General features: G+C 39.1%; 1 protein-coding gene across 4 annotated transcripts in view; it reads right to left on the reverse strand.

The window, feature by feature from the left end:
• The window catches only part of LOC132103298 (neural-cadherin-like), a 180534-nt gene that overhangs the window by 67612 nt on the left and 97557 nt on the right, over positions 1-15365 (reverse strand). The window contains exon 1 of one of the 4 annotated variants that reach the window (XM_059508287.1): positions 2982-3062. The exons of the other annotated variants lie outside the window; for them this stretch is intronic. The gene's annotated coding sequence lies outside the window, so the exon portion shown is untranslated. Of the gene's footprint in view, positions 1-2981; positions 3063-15365 lie in introns of those variants that run through there. 4 annotated transcript variants of the gene reach the window in all.

A 15365-nucleotide genomic window follows, 5' to 3' on the forward strand; every position in this document is an offset into this window, starting at 1 on the left:
GCACCTAGTCAAGAGGGAACATACTACCGCTACCCTCACTTCCTGCTTTTCATAGCCATGCTCTGAAGTATGTCAAGAGAGACTGATTGAGGGAGATGCAATGAAAAGACAAAAGACACAATAAGAGAAAAAGAGATAAAAGGGTCGGGGGCTTGGGTGTCTCACCTCTATGTTTCCATGTCTCTGTGCTGTGATCGTCTATGGAGGCATGATGTGTCGTGCAAACGGATGGACTGGAGCTCAAGTTGAGCAGCCAGTCAAATAGATAAAGCCACATCAATACAAGCAGAGCAAAAACACAAACCAACAAACCCCCACAGATCACTGCACATGTTAAAGTCAACAAAAAATGACATTCTCTATGCAAATGCATGTACATCCTTTCAAAGCTGCTGTTGGTGTAATCAAATTCTGTGGCTGTCCACTTGCCACTGTGATTCACTGATGTTTGATGATAATACGGATAAATTATCAGTGGTCTACACGACTGAACCTAGCAAGATGTATGCCAAATACATGCATAAATGTATCCAAATGAAGGAACTTTGGCTTTAGCAACACAGCAAGGAACAGAATAGTAATGCCTTATTGAATAATATTTTATTACAGGATTACAATATACAGGAACTGTATATTCTCGTGAAAGGATAATACTTGCTAAATGAAAAAATATTCTGTGCTAAATTTATGACAAAAGACCAAAAATATACTGTTGATGAAAATATGATGAGAATAACACTGATCATGCACTAGCAATGTTTAAATGTAGATAAAATTTCTGCAAATAATGTCCATCCATATGAACTGTTACAACACACTAAAATTCAATAACAAAAACAAGTCTCAAAAATATAAATTCATAATACAGTAACTTAGTAGCTAATACTTAAGTGAATAGTGTAATAAATAAAAAAGTAAAAAAAAACATATAAAGATAACATTTTCAAAAAATATTGTTTATTCGATAAAAATGTTTATTTATTAGATATTAATATAATATAATTATTGAATTTTGTATGTAATGTAAAATTTGTATGTAAACAATATTGTAAATGTAATGTACATTTTAATGTAAAATAATAAATATATATATATATATCATTTTCATATATACGTGCTATAAAGTATATATGAAAAGGATATAAGCATTTATTTTTTTACATTAAAATGTATAGTTTATTTTTATTAGTTTATGTTATTTACATTTTATGTAAATATATCTATATATATATCTATATATTAGGGGTGTAACGATACGCGTATTCGTATTGAACCGTTCGGTACGAGGCTTTCGGTTCGGTACGCAGTACGCATTATGGACCGACGGTTCGTTGGACTAATTAATTATATTTGGAAAATAAAAAAAAATTGTGAAATATAATGATATGCGTTCAACAAGGTAGCCCAATAACCCAAACGACGTAACAGGCAATGCCCCTGACACCCCCGAAGAAGAAAAAAACACCAACTTATATGTTTATGTTAGGCTACTCAGTCAGGCGCGCGCTCACTCAGTACGCGCTGAAGGCTCGTTGCAAAATGGCGAATGCGTTTAACAGACCAGAAATAGAAGATCCTCCAATAACCAACAGGTCTGGTGTCTGGGTGCACTTTGGATTCCCTGTAAGCTATAATGGTAATGCCAAGAGAGTGGTGGATAAAAAAAACAACGATATGTCACATCTAGGGTACACCAGCGGGAATACAAAAAAAAAAAAAAAAAAACACCAGCGGGAATACTTGAAACATGTCAACTCATTTATGCCGACATCACCTTAGTGTGTCAGTATCTGGGAAAAGACGAAAAAAAGGCAAAACATACACGCAACAAACTATCCCCGCAGCATTTAGACAGACATTTCCAACGGATTCAAACAGGGCAAAAGACATCACCACGGCGATTGGTAGGCTACATTTACGTTATAGCCGCGGATATGAGACCTTACAATTTACCATTCATTCTATCATCACCATTATAGCTTACAGGGAATCCAAAGTGCACCCAAACACCAGACCTGTTGGTTATTGGAGGATCTTCTAATTCTGGTCTGTTAAACGCATTAGCCATTTTGCAACGAGCCTTCAGCGCGTACTGAGTGAGCGAGCGCCTTACTCTGTAGTGGAAAACGTAGGTTTTAAGAACATGCTTAATGTAATTGAGCCCCGTTACAATATTCCTTCACGAGCCCATTTCAGACAGACCGTAATTCCTGCTTTGTTCCAAAAAACATAAGCCCTATAGAGAACCAATTGAGTAAAAACACACTCAATATAAAGAGTTATAGAGTTCCATATAAAAAGTTACATCTTTGTATTTGTTCATAACTACTACAATAATATAACATTTTCATTTTTTTTTTATAAGGAGCTGTTTTTGTTTTATACAGTATGCTGCTAAGAAAACACCATAGAAGATGGGTAAAGAATATCTCCATCATTGTTCAATGTAAAAAACAAACAAACAAAAAAAACATACTTTGTTAGTTTTAATAAATAAATTTTTTTTAAAAAATCAAGGAAATTTATCTGCCAATTTTTTCTTTTTGCTATGTTTTTTTGTTTTTGTAAAATTATCAACTGAGTTGAATTAAGTTAAATTCTAGTTTGTTAAAAGAAGCTGTCTTCACCAGGCAGCTCTGAATCATATCTCAAAATGGGAGAAGGCATTGAGGGTTTTTGGCCAAATTATGGCAGATGACACAAAAGTAGGTGACTTCATGTGGAGTGAGAGCGCAGACAGAACAGACACGTTGACTTTGTCTGGTACTGTTTGTGTACTTTAGGGGCTCCACATCTTCATGGGTCTCTAAAGATCTGTGTTCTCCACATGGACACACAGACCTTAGAAGCGACCCTTCCTACCTCACACAGAGCTCTTTGTGCAGCCCACCACTGGAGTGGCCTAAAGGCCGAACAGATGTGAAACAAACCCCAACACCCACACCTGAGAGGATAATGGGCCACAGGCTCAGTCAACAAACCTCCAGCGGGGAAGAGGGCAGTTCAAGGGACACCCGAGGAACCCTGGCGAGGCTTCCAGCAAAGGGATCTCTACTCAACTCACCACATCCTGAAGATAGATAAACACCCCTCGGATCAGGAGAATGAGAGAGAAAGGAAAGTGTAAAAATCCCTTTTAGCTATGATAGAAATAACAAGGCCGTCTGGTAAAGAAACAGTGGGATTTTACTATCCATTTCATGACATCTTAGTCTTTGTTTCAAAAGAACAATATGGAATCTCAACTTCGATCTCTTTCTCACCCTGTGCATAAAATATAATGAAACAATCACTTGATCTTTATGGCTTCACACTTTACAAGTTAAGATAACGTGAGAAAAAAAATGGAGGAGAATGCGCAAAGGCCTTCGTGCATTTGTTTTCACCTTGCTAATCCACGCTAAGCACGGATTGTGGTGAAGCAAAGCTTCGGATATAATAAGGTCTTCATATAAATAGCTGGTGAATGGTGAAGTCCATCCAAAGCTCCGCACTAATTTGAATATCAATACAGAAGATGTCACGGATTGTTGAATTTAAAAAAAAAACAAGATCAAAAGCTGATAAAAAAGAGGGACGGAAACGGTGTGTGCTGTGTTTGTGTTGTTTTTGGCCTAATTTGGTGTACGGTAATTTGGCGAGGGGATTTAACAGAAGCTGATGCTGACAGAGGAAAATTAGATTCCATTCAAAGAGACTTAAATGTTTTTCAACCACATCAAACATGCGCAGCTTCTCTTTTGTTACCATTTTTTTTAATGGTGATTCAAATATAAGGGCATGAAACAAACAACAGGAAAATTGCATTGCTTAGAGTTAGCTTTTTCATAATTTAATAGATTTAAGTAATGCTTCATTATTTATATTCATTATATATAATATATATATATATATATATATAATATTCTTTTCGTTTTAAATCTTTAATAAAGTGCGGATAATTTGGTTAATGAAAATTCTTCATGTCATTCCAACCCTGTATGATTTTTTCTTCTTCAGAACAAAATTAATAAAATTACTAATAATTAGAAAATTAATGAATACTGTTGGTGTCACGTTAAATTATGGAAAAAAAACATCAAATTCTAATTATCAAATTATCTTCAGGCTGAAATTAAAGTAATTTATTACATATTAATTTGAATTAATGAAAAATATCAGTGATGTTTGAATTAAATGATTCATGAATGAACTGTTGGTTTGACTCCTATGAATCTGTAGATTCATTCTGCAAAACCTGATCAAATGATTTGAATGATTCATTCATTCATTGATCCATGTCTTGAATTCAACAATGTTTTTAGGCTAACAAGAAAATTTTTGATACTTACAGAATGTTTTTTATAGTACAATGACCTCTTATATGTCAAAAGATCAAGGGAATGTTGATTTCTCAGTTCATGACCCCTTTAAAGTCTACATTAAATGTAAATTACAAACATCTTTTCTTCTCTTTTGTTACGTTTATCCGAACAAAGTAAAAATGAAAGGCCAGGCTAGATCCATGAATCATTGCGATCTCGTGTAAGTGACAGGTTTCTGGAATGGAGGAATTATTGCCTAGTCCTTGTGCACATTTTAATAAAATAATAATAATAATAATATTAATACATTTATTTAAAAAAAAAATTCATTATTCCATAAAAATAATTAAGAAAAATAAAAAAAACATTTTGACTTCATGGTGACTTTAAATTTAAATTTTGGGGAAAACTACCTATTTAAAAAAAACTCCACCATCTTGAAAATTGTGCCATTGTTGGTCTGTTTGAGAAGGACTACATCAGCACCAAACCAAAGACTCTGAGAACCCAGAAACCATATGTCTCTACTCACTCTGAGCCCTTCCTGATACCATGTTGCTGAAGTATTTATTGCAGCCAGATACCTCCCTAAAGGACCACCTGAACAGATGATCTGGAATTACACAGACACACAAACAGCATAGGGAAAGACTTGCAGGTGTCCTGGTGAATGACAGTGCAGGCCAAGTTGTCATGGTAACTGGGACAGTGCAGGTGTCCCCCCGAGACAAGTCTCCGCTTTGCAGGGTTAAGTCTTTGTGACATGCAAAAAGCATGCTGGTGAGCTCAGATAATTGCCTTGTCCTTGCTGGGCAGGCAGAAGAAGTTTTTGCATTGCGGGTCTAAAAAGAGAGCTCTTTTCATGTTCAATTAAACACTCAACAATGTATATCCCATTGTTGTTCTGATGACATGCTTTTCCAGGGATGTAATTAAGGGCCTTTGTCTTTCACTCTCTGTCTCCCCAAATGATGAACTGCACATTGAAATTCCTTCGGGTGAGACGTCTCAAAGAGTGAGAGATATGTGAAAAGAAACAGATTTTTTACACTACTTTGGGTTTCAGTTGTAGTTATCTGCACAAAACATCAGCATAAGCAAAGTATCCCCACTGATCTGCTCCAGCATTTCTTTTCAATCAGCGTAAGACCACCTCATTCAGGTTATCTCAAACCAATTGTTTTGGTGTCCAAGCACGACCGCCAACTTCATATATGTCAAAATGCAATTAACGAATGAGCAAAATACATCAGGTTCTGAAACAAATGCCCCAAACGATCCAGGAGTGGAAACAACATTTCACACTGAGCAAGGAGAAAGGACTTTAGCTTGATGAACCAAACACCCAAACGCACACAAAGGGAGAGTAAGAATGACCGTTAATGTAGGTGTGAAAGTGTGCATACTAATCTGTAGGCAGTGACAGAGGGCAGTGTGTGATACAGACAGGGCCTCATTATTGAAGTACTGTGTGTGTGTCTGTAGACTGTGTGGGCTATTCTGACCCAGCCAGAGCACGAAAGCACAGTGTATCCTAATTAATAATCTTGCATTGTGGCCCACATATATTCATATATTACACACAAAAACACATCATAGGTGCACACATATCTGGTTGGTTATATCAGGCAATCTGATTTATAATGTCAAAAGCATCTAGTAATACTAGTAATAATGTATCACATTTACACGGAGAAATCCACTACTATGACAGTTTTAATGTCCTGCTTCTCATTTAGACGCAGCTATTGAAAAAGAAACACAATTCACACACACGCTTCCACGCATCATACACATTCACAATGTTTCCTGCAGGTTAATTAAGCCCATTTTTCACCGCTGAAGAGAGCACGCAGAGAGAGAGATCAGGGGAGGAACTGAACACATATAATTATGTTTCTTCTGTTCTGTTGATTTCAAACCGACATTCGTGTGGGATGTTCTTACACACACACACACACACACACACACACTGTTTTTGTATCTAACTGACAAAAGCAACAGCTATATACTCTTCTATGTTATATCAAAGCTCAGGCATGTTGTATATTTCATACACTGTCATCTAAAATACAAGCAATACTTCTTTGAGCAGTGAGGCTGTTACACAGAGGAGAGAAACCACTCTAGAGGTTGATCCTCCATCTTAGTGATGTGTTTTCTCTCTCACTTTCACTCCCCTTTTTTCCTCTTGCTGTTTATTTCCTTCTCATTTCAGCGGCTGAAATCTAATTGAAAGCCCCGAGGCTGTTTGTGGACACATATCCTCACTTCACAGTGAAATACAGCGGGACCTGCCACACCGGACAGCACAGCACTGACCTAAACCACAAAAACATGCTAACTGTTCCTCCTTTCTGTGGAAACCATGCTAAAATCAGACACATACTTTTAAAAATAAAGAAATAATTTGGCAAAGAACCATCTTCTGGAATTTTCTATGCATCAAGGTTCATCAATTAGCCTTACGCCGGCCCCTCCCCCAAAACGGCCATTGTCCAATCACACATCATAGCAACCGTTACTATGTTAGCAGTTCTGACAAACATTGACTCCAAGCAAGATGGTGAAGTGGTGCGCCCACAACATTTGTAAATCGGACACTAGATACCCAGAGATATTGTCTGGAGGAGATGTGTTCTTTCCATTCCCAAAAGCCGAAAACACAACGTGAGCGGTGCCTACAATGGATAAAACAGTGTGGACGGCCCCACTCCCAGTTAAATGTGTCGAACATTACAAAGCATAAATACGTCTGCTCAATGGTAAGACTAACAGCTAAATAGTTTCTGTGTTGTCTAGATCTACTAACTAGAGGCAAGAACACAAATTGGACCAAAGTTATGTCAGGCACGGCACAGGTCCAGTGTGAGCATCATGCCCACAATATGAGAGCAAAACCCTGGTGAACTAAATTAAGAAGAATTACAGAAGTAGCATTAGTTATTAATGTTATTAGTTATGTTATTAGTATTAGCTGTTTTCAGAATCAGAATGTTTTATATCCATTGTTTAACATAATTTACAACTAGGAAATAGCTTTGGCTTAGTTAAGGTTGCATAACAGATAATTACATTACATTATTCATTTAGCTGACGCTTTTATCCAAAGCGACCTACAATTGCTATATATGTCAGAGGTCGCATGCCTCTGGAGCAACTAGGGTTTAAGTGTCTTGCTCAGAGACACATTGGTGTCTCACAGTGGATTCGAACCCATGTCTCTCACACCAAAGGCATGTGTCTTATCCACTGCGCCAACACCACCCCCATAATATAATATAATCAAATAAAATGGATATCTGAATGCCTTATATTTTGTTTTATCTATTTCATTTTATTATTTTATCTGTTATGCACCTTTTAACCCAAGCAATTTCCTATTTGTGAATTATTTTAATCAACAATGGAAATAAAACATTCTGATTCTCAAAACAGCTATTCTCAAAACAACAGAGAAATGTTAGTTGCTTTGAATGGCTTTGACGCACATGTAGGTTTAGCTAGCTAACATACCCTTGTATTTGAACAAAATAGCTACTCGCAATAGACAATAATAGACCATAACATATGAAAGAGAACTTACCCGGCAGTGCAAGAGCATGACTGGTCCACAAGGCTGTGCTCATTGCATTTGAGGTACAGGTCATGGGGTCTCTCAGATTTCGCTTGAGACCGGTAAGCATTAGCCTCGATAGTAGCCTGTCTCCTTCATTGCGTATTTTTATATTTTGAATATATCCCTCCACTGCATACTGTAACCCCTTTTGCTTTGATCTGGAGGATATCGCGGAGGTATTGCTCCAAAAAAGGTGACTGACACGCATGGGTATACCTCTTCCCTTCATGGCAATCTGTCGTGTTTGACCATTTGTTTGTCGGCCATAGCAACAGTAACTAAGGGGGCGGGGCTCGGCGAAAGACTAATTGGATTTTTTTTTTTAACTTGGTGTTACATTCATATCAGTATATTCAGTGCTCGAATTGAGTCAAGTTTTATGGGGGGGTCCCCAAGTTTTTTTGGGCGGGGGGTTGGTTAGTCTCGCAATATACACTTTATACAAAATATACAATATATTTGATCATAATATGCATAAATATATACTATTTATTAAAAACGCTTGAATTCACATACATATATATATATATATATATATATATATATATATCTTCTTTTAAATTACTTACTTGAGTAATATGGATTTAGAGGGTGACAAAGCAGCAGACTCAAAAGGGCAGCTATGGCAAATATACCAGGGCACTACATATAAGGCACTTGAACACCCGTAAAAGCAAGTGACTTCAAAATACATTGAAATGTCTCAAAAACAGTAGAAAATAATCAGATGGCTTCCAGTCTCACTGGATGGTATCACTGTCAGATTCAACAGTGGCACAGGGATAATTATTTCATAATGTCTCCGAAAGCAGTGAAAAGAGAGCAGTCAGTCATTTTATTTTTCAGGATTTTTTGATGAATAGAAAGTTCAAAAGAACAGCATTTATTTGAAACAGAATCTTCTGTTACATTATACATGTCTTTACTGTCACTTTTGATCAATTAAATGCAACCGTACTGAATAAAAGTATTAATTTCTTTCCCAACATTTTTTTATAAATTCTAACCACAAGCTTTTGAATGGTAGTGTATAATGCTACAAAAGTTTATATTTCAGATAAACTTTCTATTCATCAAACTAAATTTTTTTTAAAATACTGTAAATAACGGTTTTCAACATTGATATTAATCATAAATGTTTGTTGAGCATCAAATCATCATATTAGAAGGATTTCTGAAGGATCATGTGATGAACACTTGGAGTAACGATGGTGAAAATTCAGCTTTGATCACAGAAATAAATTATATTTTATTGTATTATTATTTTACATTGTAATAATATTTCATAATATTACTGTTTTTACTGTATTTTGGATCAAATCAATGCAGGCTTAGTGAACAGAAGAGACTCTTGAACTTTTGAATAGTGTACATCCAACAGAATGATTCTAGCTTTATTTACCAATGTAGTATTTACCCTAAAAACAACTGGATGATTGATGTGACAATGTTTGTTCCAAAAGGCTTGATTAAATGCATGAAACTTGTTTATTATAAATTGTGGCAAAACATGCTGTCAGCCTGTGTGTTGGTTGTGATTTTTCAACTATTTCAGCACATACGATTTTTAAATAGTTACGTCCAGTAGGTGGCGATAAAGCACTGTCATAAGTGAGTGAGTCAGCAGACTATTCAACCATTTCAGTGAAAAAGGCTGCTTTATTCATAAACAAACAATACTATGGCAATCAAAATAAATCATTTCTATTTCAAGAGTGAATCCCGCATAAATGCGTATGTAATTCCCAAAACTTTGCCGTGTTTATACAGCCTTTGGTCCTAGCAGCATGAAAAACAAGTCATATACAAATAAATACAAATTCTGAATGGATATTAGAAAGCATAGAAAGCGCACAACTAGCGCTCCCTTTATAATTACTAAAAATCTGTTACCCATCTTCATCGAGATCTCTAGCACTAGCACTCCTGTAGAACCAGGACTGTTAATTATGAAAAAAATAGTAATGTAAGCCTAAATGTTTCCAATATGCTAGGAATATAAAAGCCCCGACATGGAGTGGATAACTGTTAGATATAAAGTAGAAAGATATATAGCGAGAGACAATTACCCCTCAAAAAAGTCAGTAAGAAGCTTTCTCTTCCCGACTGCGAGTGGAGGTTTATTTTTCTCCATATTTTAAAAGCTAAAATTAGCTTCACCAGAGCGGCGCCAAACAAACAGTCCTGTCGACGATGTCATGCGCGCGCACAGCGCTCTTTAGGCGGGACGTTTACATTTTAAAGAGACATGACAACTAGCCTATAAACACACTTAAAATAAATTATTGTAAATAATCAATTCACGATATTTACTGTATCCTTTGCATGCATTTATTTTGATTTGTCATTATTATTTTTACTAAAATAAAAATATCCGAGGGACCCCCCTAATTCTATTTTTTACTTCTTATGGGGGGTCCCTAATACCTTATGGGGGGTCCCGGATCCCCCCAGCCCCCCCTCAATTCGAGCACTGAGTATATTGGTCTCTAGGTACTTTAAAGAATCAGTAAATTTCTAACTCCAATTACAATTTTTTAAGTGCCCTTTTGGATAATCCAGCTAAAACCATCTTAAAGTCAACATGAAATCAACAAAATTTTGACAAAATTTACCTCATATAGTGTCTGTTTAGTGACCCAGTTTAAGTGGTTGACCAATTATGCTACAAGCTAGCTGAGTCCTGATTGAACTGGTAGGCAATCTTAGTCAATAGCTCTGACTGATAAAACAAAAAAATACTATTTTACTGTAGTTAATGTGGGTTTTAAAACATGTTAACAGGTTTGTTGCTGGTGCTCAGACCAGCTTGGACCAGATACCACACAGCTGTACCACCTTGAGCTGGAAAGACCCGGTTTTCCAACAGAGGGTAAAAGTGCTGTCTAATTTCATAATCGTTTTCTGTAGATGATTAGAGTGTGTCAATATGTCATCTGGGATGCTGTGATTAAGAAGCTATCTGACCACAGAGACAGAGAGAGATAGTAAAAGGCTTAGAAACATGGAAGGCAAGCATAGAAGGCAAGTCTCTCTGACCACTTGTGGGCAAATCAAAGACCAGTCAGCACAACACAGAAACTCAATTAGAGACTGTGCATGTGTGTGCAAGGGTTACGGCTGCTGAGTCCTAAGATGAGATAATGAACGTGATCAGCACTAGCACACACCTCTCAAAGGAAGCCTGCCAGTGAGGCACATGCTCTCTCTCACTCTCCTGGATGGAGTGGAGCCGTTATTTCAAAGGATGTCTCATTACCTCTGATCTGCTTCAACTCAGACCAAGAGTCTTTAAAGGGCGAGAGCTCCTCTCTATGTCCCCTCACTCATGCGCTCCATACCACATCTAGGCAGACTGAAACCAAAAAGCGTAGAGGGTGAAGAAGCCCTGAGAGGAGGTGGAAAACAAGTTAACTTTGTATTTGTTGAGTTAACTGATCAGCTCAATCAAGTCTGGACTGTCTAATCTTGTCTGACATGTCTTTATGTTACACCTGTCATTTCAAATGGCTTTTCACTGTATAGGTTAAAGTACTGGTTCTCTTACGAGAGCTCTCTCGTACTGCGTCTTAGCTAAGACGCTACGGGAAAAGTCTCTTTTCACGAAATACTGAAGCAAAAAATTATCCTTAATTTTGTATTTTTGTAAAGCGCATTTGCAGCAGTACACAGCCATAGGCGAGACGGCTCGTTCGCTCATTGGCTTGTTCTGCGGCAACTGCACAGCCTATCGAGCGCGGGCTGATGCAACATCAGACCAATAAGGGCACTTCGCGCAATGTTACATTGCCATACACCATATGGCATTGCCATACACAGAGGCAATGTTCCTACGGGCGAATGGTCTCCACACCCGCAAACAGTCCGGCCGTTGTGGGAGAGATTTGGCATGGCGGAGGTGGACCTCTTTGCGTCCCACGAAAACGCTCACTGCCCCGCGTTCTTTTCCAAGAACGAAAGCGCGCTGTCACGGAGATGGCCGTGCTGCCCGCTTTATGCGTTCCCTCCCGTCTCCCTCCTTCCGCAGGTGATAGAACGGGTGAGAGAAACGAGATGTTCAATACTGCTTGTAGCACCTCTTTGGAAGAACCAACCATGGTTCCCAGATTTGATGCAGTTAGCAGATGTCGCCCCGTGGCCGGTACCGTTGAGGAGGGTCCTCCTCTCGCAGGCCAGGGGCTCGATTTGGCACCCTCAACCGGAGTTGTGGTCCCTCCATGTGTGGACGCTCAACGGTTACCCGCTGATCTCGCAGTGGGAGTGCTAAATACCATCACTCAGGCTAGAGCTCCGTCGACACGACGTCTGTATGCCTCGAAGTGGACGGTGTTCTCCAGCTGGTGCACAGCTCGAGGTTATTCACCCCTTAGTTGTGAGGTGACGGAGGTCCTCTCCTTCCTACAGGAGCTGTTGGATAAGGGCAGAGCCCCATCCACGCTCAAAGTTTATGTGGCGGCCATCGCGGCGTTTTCTGAAACGGCGTCCGGTCAGTCAATAGGAAGGAACGATTTAGTCATCCGGTTCCTCAGAGGAGCTAGGAGGCTGAATCCTCCCAGACCTCCGTCAGTCCCTATGTGGGACCTCCCGGCGGTTTTGGAGGCCTTGAAGGGTCCCCCTTTTGAGCCTATCCAATCGGTTAGCCTTCAGCATCTGTCGTTCAAGACAGTATTCTTGTTGGCTCTCGTTTCTGTGAAGCGTGTGGGTGATTTGCACGCGCTCTCGGTGAGCCAGTCGTGCTTGGAGTTTGGGCCCAATGACTCAAGGGTCATACTCAAACCTAGGCACAGTTATGTGCCGAAATCCCTCAACACACAGTTTCAGGCTCAGGTTATTGCCCTGTCTGCCCTGCCGGTGTCAGGGGAGGATGGAGACTCGAGTCTTCTTTGCCCTGTCAGGGTTTTAAGAGCTTATGTGTCTCGCTCTGCTGCCTTTCGGCAGACGGAACAGCTGTTTGTCTCGTTCGGTGGACGTTCCAAGGGAATGGCTGTTTCGAGACAGACTCTATCCAGATGGATAGTTGACGCCATAGCGTTAGCTTACGCTTCCAGGGGCCTTCAGTGCCCGTTGGGCGTCAGAGCACACTCCACAAGAGGCGTCGCCTCGTCGTGGGCGTGGTCTACTGGGATCTCCTTGCAGGATATATGTATGGCGGCAGGTTGGGCCTTGCCGTCTACATTTATCAGGTTCTATAACCCGGAGGTCCCCGCCTTGCAAGCAAGGCTGTTGTCGGTATAGTCGAATCAGGGCCCTGAGGGGAATTCTGAGTTCACGAGCGCTATGCGCTGCCGACTGTTATATGGGCAGTATTGCGTAAGACCCGCATTGCCACATTGGTCAGGCCTTGCCTCGGCTGTGTGATGTCATATTGCCGCATCTACGGATGCTGCTAGATATAGGACGGAGGGCTTTTTCCCTTTTCTGTCCTGGACTCTCTGTGAGTCCCTCAGGTGACTGTGCACTGTAAATCCTGGGCGTTGCTTCAGGTTTATTGGTGTGTGATCCCTGCGCGCACGGCGTTTTACATTGGGTTCCCGTAGCGTCTTAGCTAAGACGCAGTACGAGAGAGCTCTCGTAAGAGAACGTACTCGGTTACTAAACGTAACCTCGGTTCTCTCTAGAAGAGCGAACGAGTACTGCGTTCTCTGCCGTGCGCACGATTCACTCTGGTTCGCTTCGGCGATGAAATAAATCAGGTGAGTCAGCCTTTTCGAGCTCCTTTTATAGGTTGGGCCACACCCGTTTCGGCGGGAAGTGGCAAGAAGGGCGCGAAGCCTATGGCTGTGTACTGCTGCAAATGCGCTTTACAAAAATACAAAATTAAGGATAATTTTTTGCTTCAGTTTTTCGTGAAAAGAGACTTTTCCCGTAGCGTCTTAGCTAAGACGCAGTACTCGTTCGCTCTTCTAGAGAGAACCGAGGTTACGTTTAGTAACCGAGTACGTTTTTAATTGTTATTGTTGATGCCTTAGTTATACTTTTAAAGAAGAAGAAAATTTGCACCCACTTCACAAAAAAATCTCTTGCTTACCAAGGATGAATGTATTTGATCAAAGATGTAAAATAATTACAAACCCGACTCCAAAAAATATAAAATGAATAAAAAATGTGAATTAAAAACAGAATACAATGATGTGGAAGTTTCAAAGTTTTGTGTTCACCGACAATGTTTTCTGGAAGTATTCCTGAGCCTATGTTGTGATTTCCATTACAGTAGCATTCCTGTATGTGATGCAGTGCCGTCTAAGGGCCCGAAGATCATGGGCATCTAGTATGGTTTTCCGGTCTTGACCATTACGCACAGAGATTGTTCCAGATTCTTTGAATCTTTGGATGATATTATGCACTGTAGATGATGATAACTTCAAAATCTTTGCAATTTTTCAGCATTGGGGGAGTTGGTGATCCTCTGCCCATCTTGACTTCTGAGAGACACTGCCACTCATTCCCAATTATGTTACCCATTGACCTAATAAGTTGCAAATTGGTCCTCCAGCTGTTCCTTATATGTAAATTTACCTTTTCCGACCTCTTATTGCTACCTGTCTAACTTTGCTAACTTTTTTGGAATGTGTAGCTCTCATGAAATCCAAAATGAGCCAATATTTGGCATGACATTTCAAAATGTCTCACTTTCAACATTTGATATGTTATCTATATTCTGTTGTGAATAAAATATACGTTTATGAGATTTGTAAATTATTCCATTTCCTTTTTTACTAATTTGTACAGAGTCCCAGCTTTTTGGAATCGGGTTTGTAGAATTTAAAAGAACTGTCTTCAATTTTAATATAATTTAAAAAGTAATTTTAGTCCTGTGCTGAGCCAGCAACCATTATTCCAGTCTTCATTGTCCCATGACAATGTAAGCCTACTGACAAAGTATAAAAAACAGTGAAAGAAAGAAACAATCCTCAAAAAAAGCATAAAAGCTTCCACAAAAATATTAAGCAGCACAACTGTTTCCAGCATTCACAGTTTTTGTTATACTTTATGCCAGTAGGCTTTACATTGTTCAATTATTTTGTATTGTTCAATTACTTTATGTTAACAAAGTACACAAAATTATTTAATTATAAAAAATGGTATGCCATGATATCTTTACAACATACTAAATAAAAGAACAGTGGCACTGCTTTTAGGGGTGCACCCCACACTTTGAAAAACCACCGGGTTAAAGCGATATAGCAAGGGTTTGTTTACCACAACATACCATCAATATGTGATTAAAGGCCTGTGTCCTCCGACGAGAGGTACTTTTAGTTTCAGGTTGCTTATATACATCATCTTGCACATCAAGTAATTTTTATCTCACATGTCATAGAGGTGCTCTGCAGAACTCTGTTGGATCTATGAGCTACCTGATCCTGGATCCATCTTTCCACTCCCCCTTTTACTACAAGGAATTAAATCGATTGTATTGGCTGTGAGGAGTAGAAAAACCA

This window comes from Carassius carassius, chromosome 24 (genome assembly GCF_963082965.1).
Source record: "Carassius carassius chromosome 24, fCarCar2.1, whole genome shotgun sequence".
NCBI lineage: Eukaryota > Metazoa > Chordata > Actinopteri > Cypriniformes > Cyprinidae > Carassius > Carassius carassius.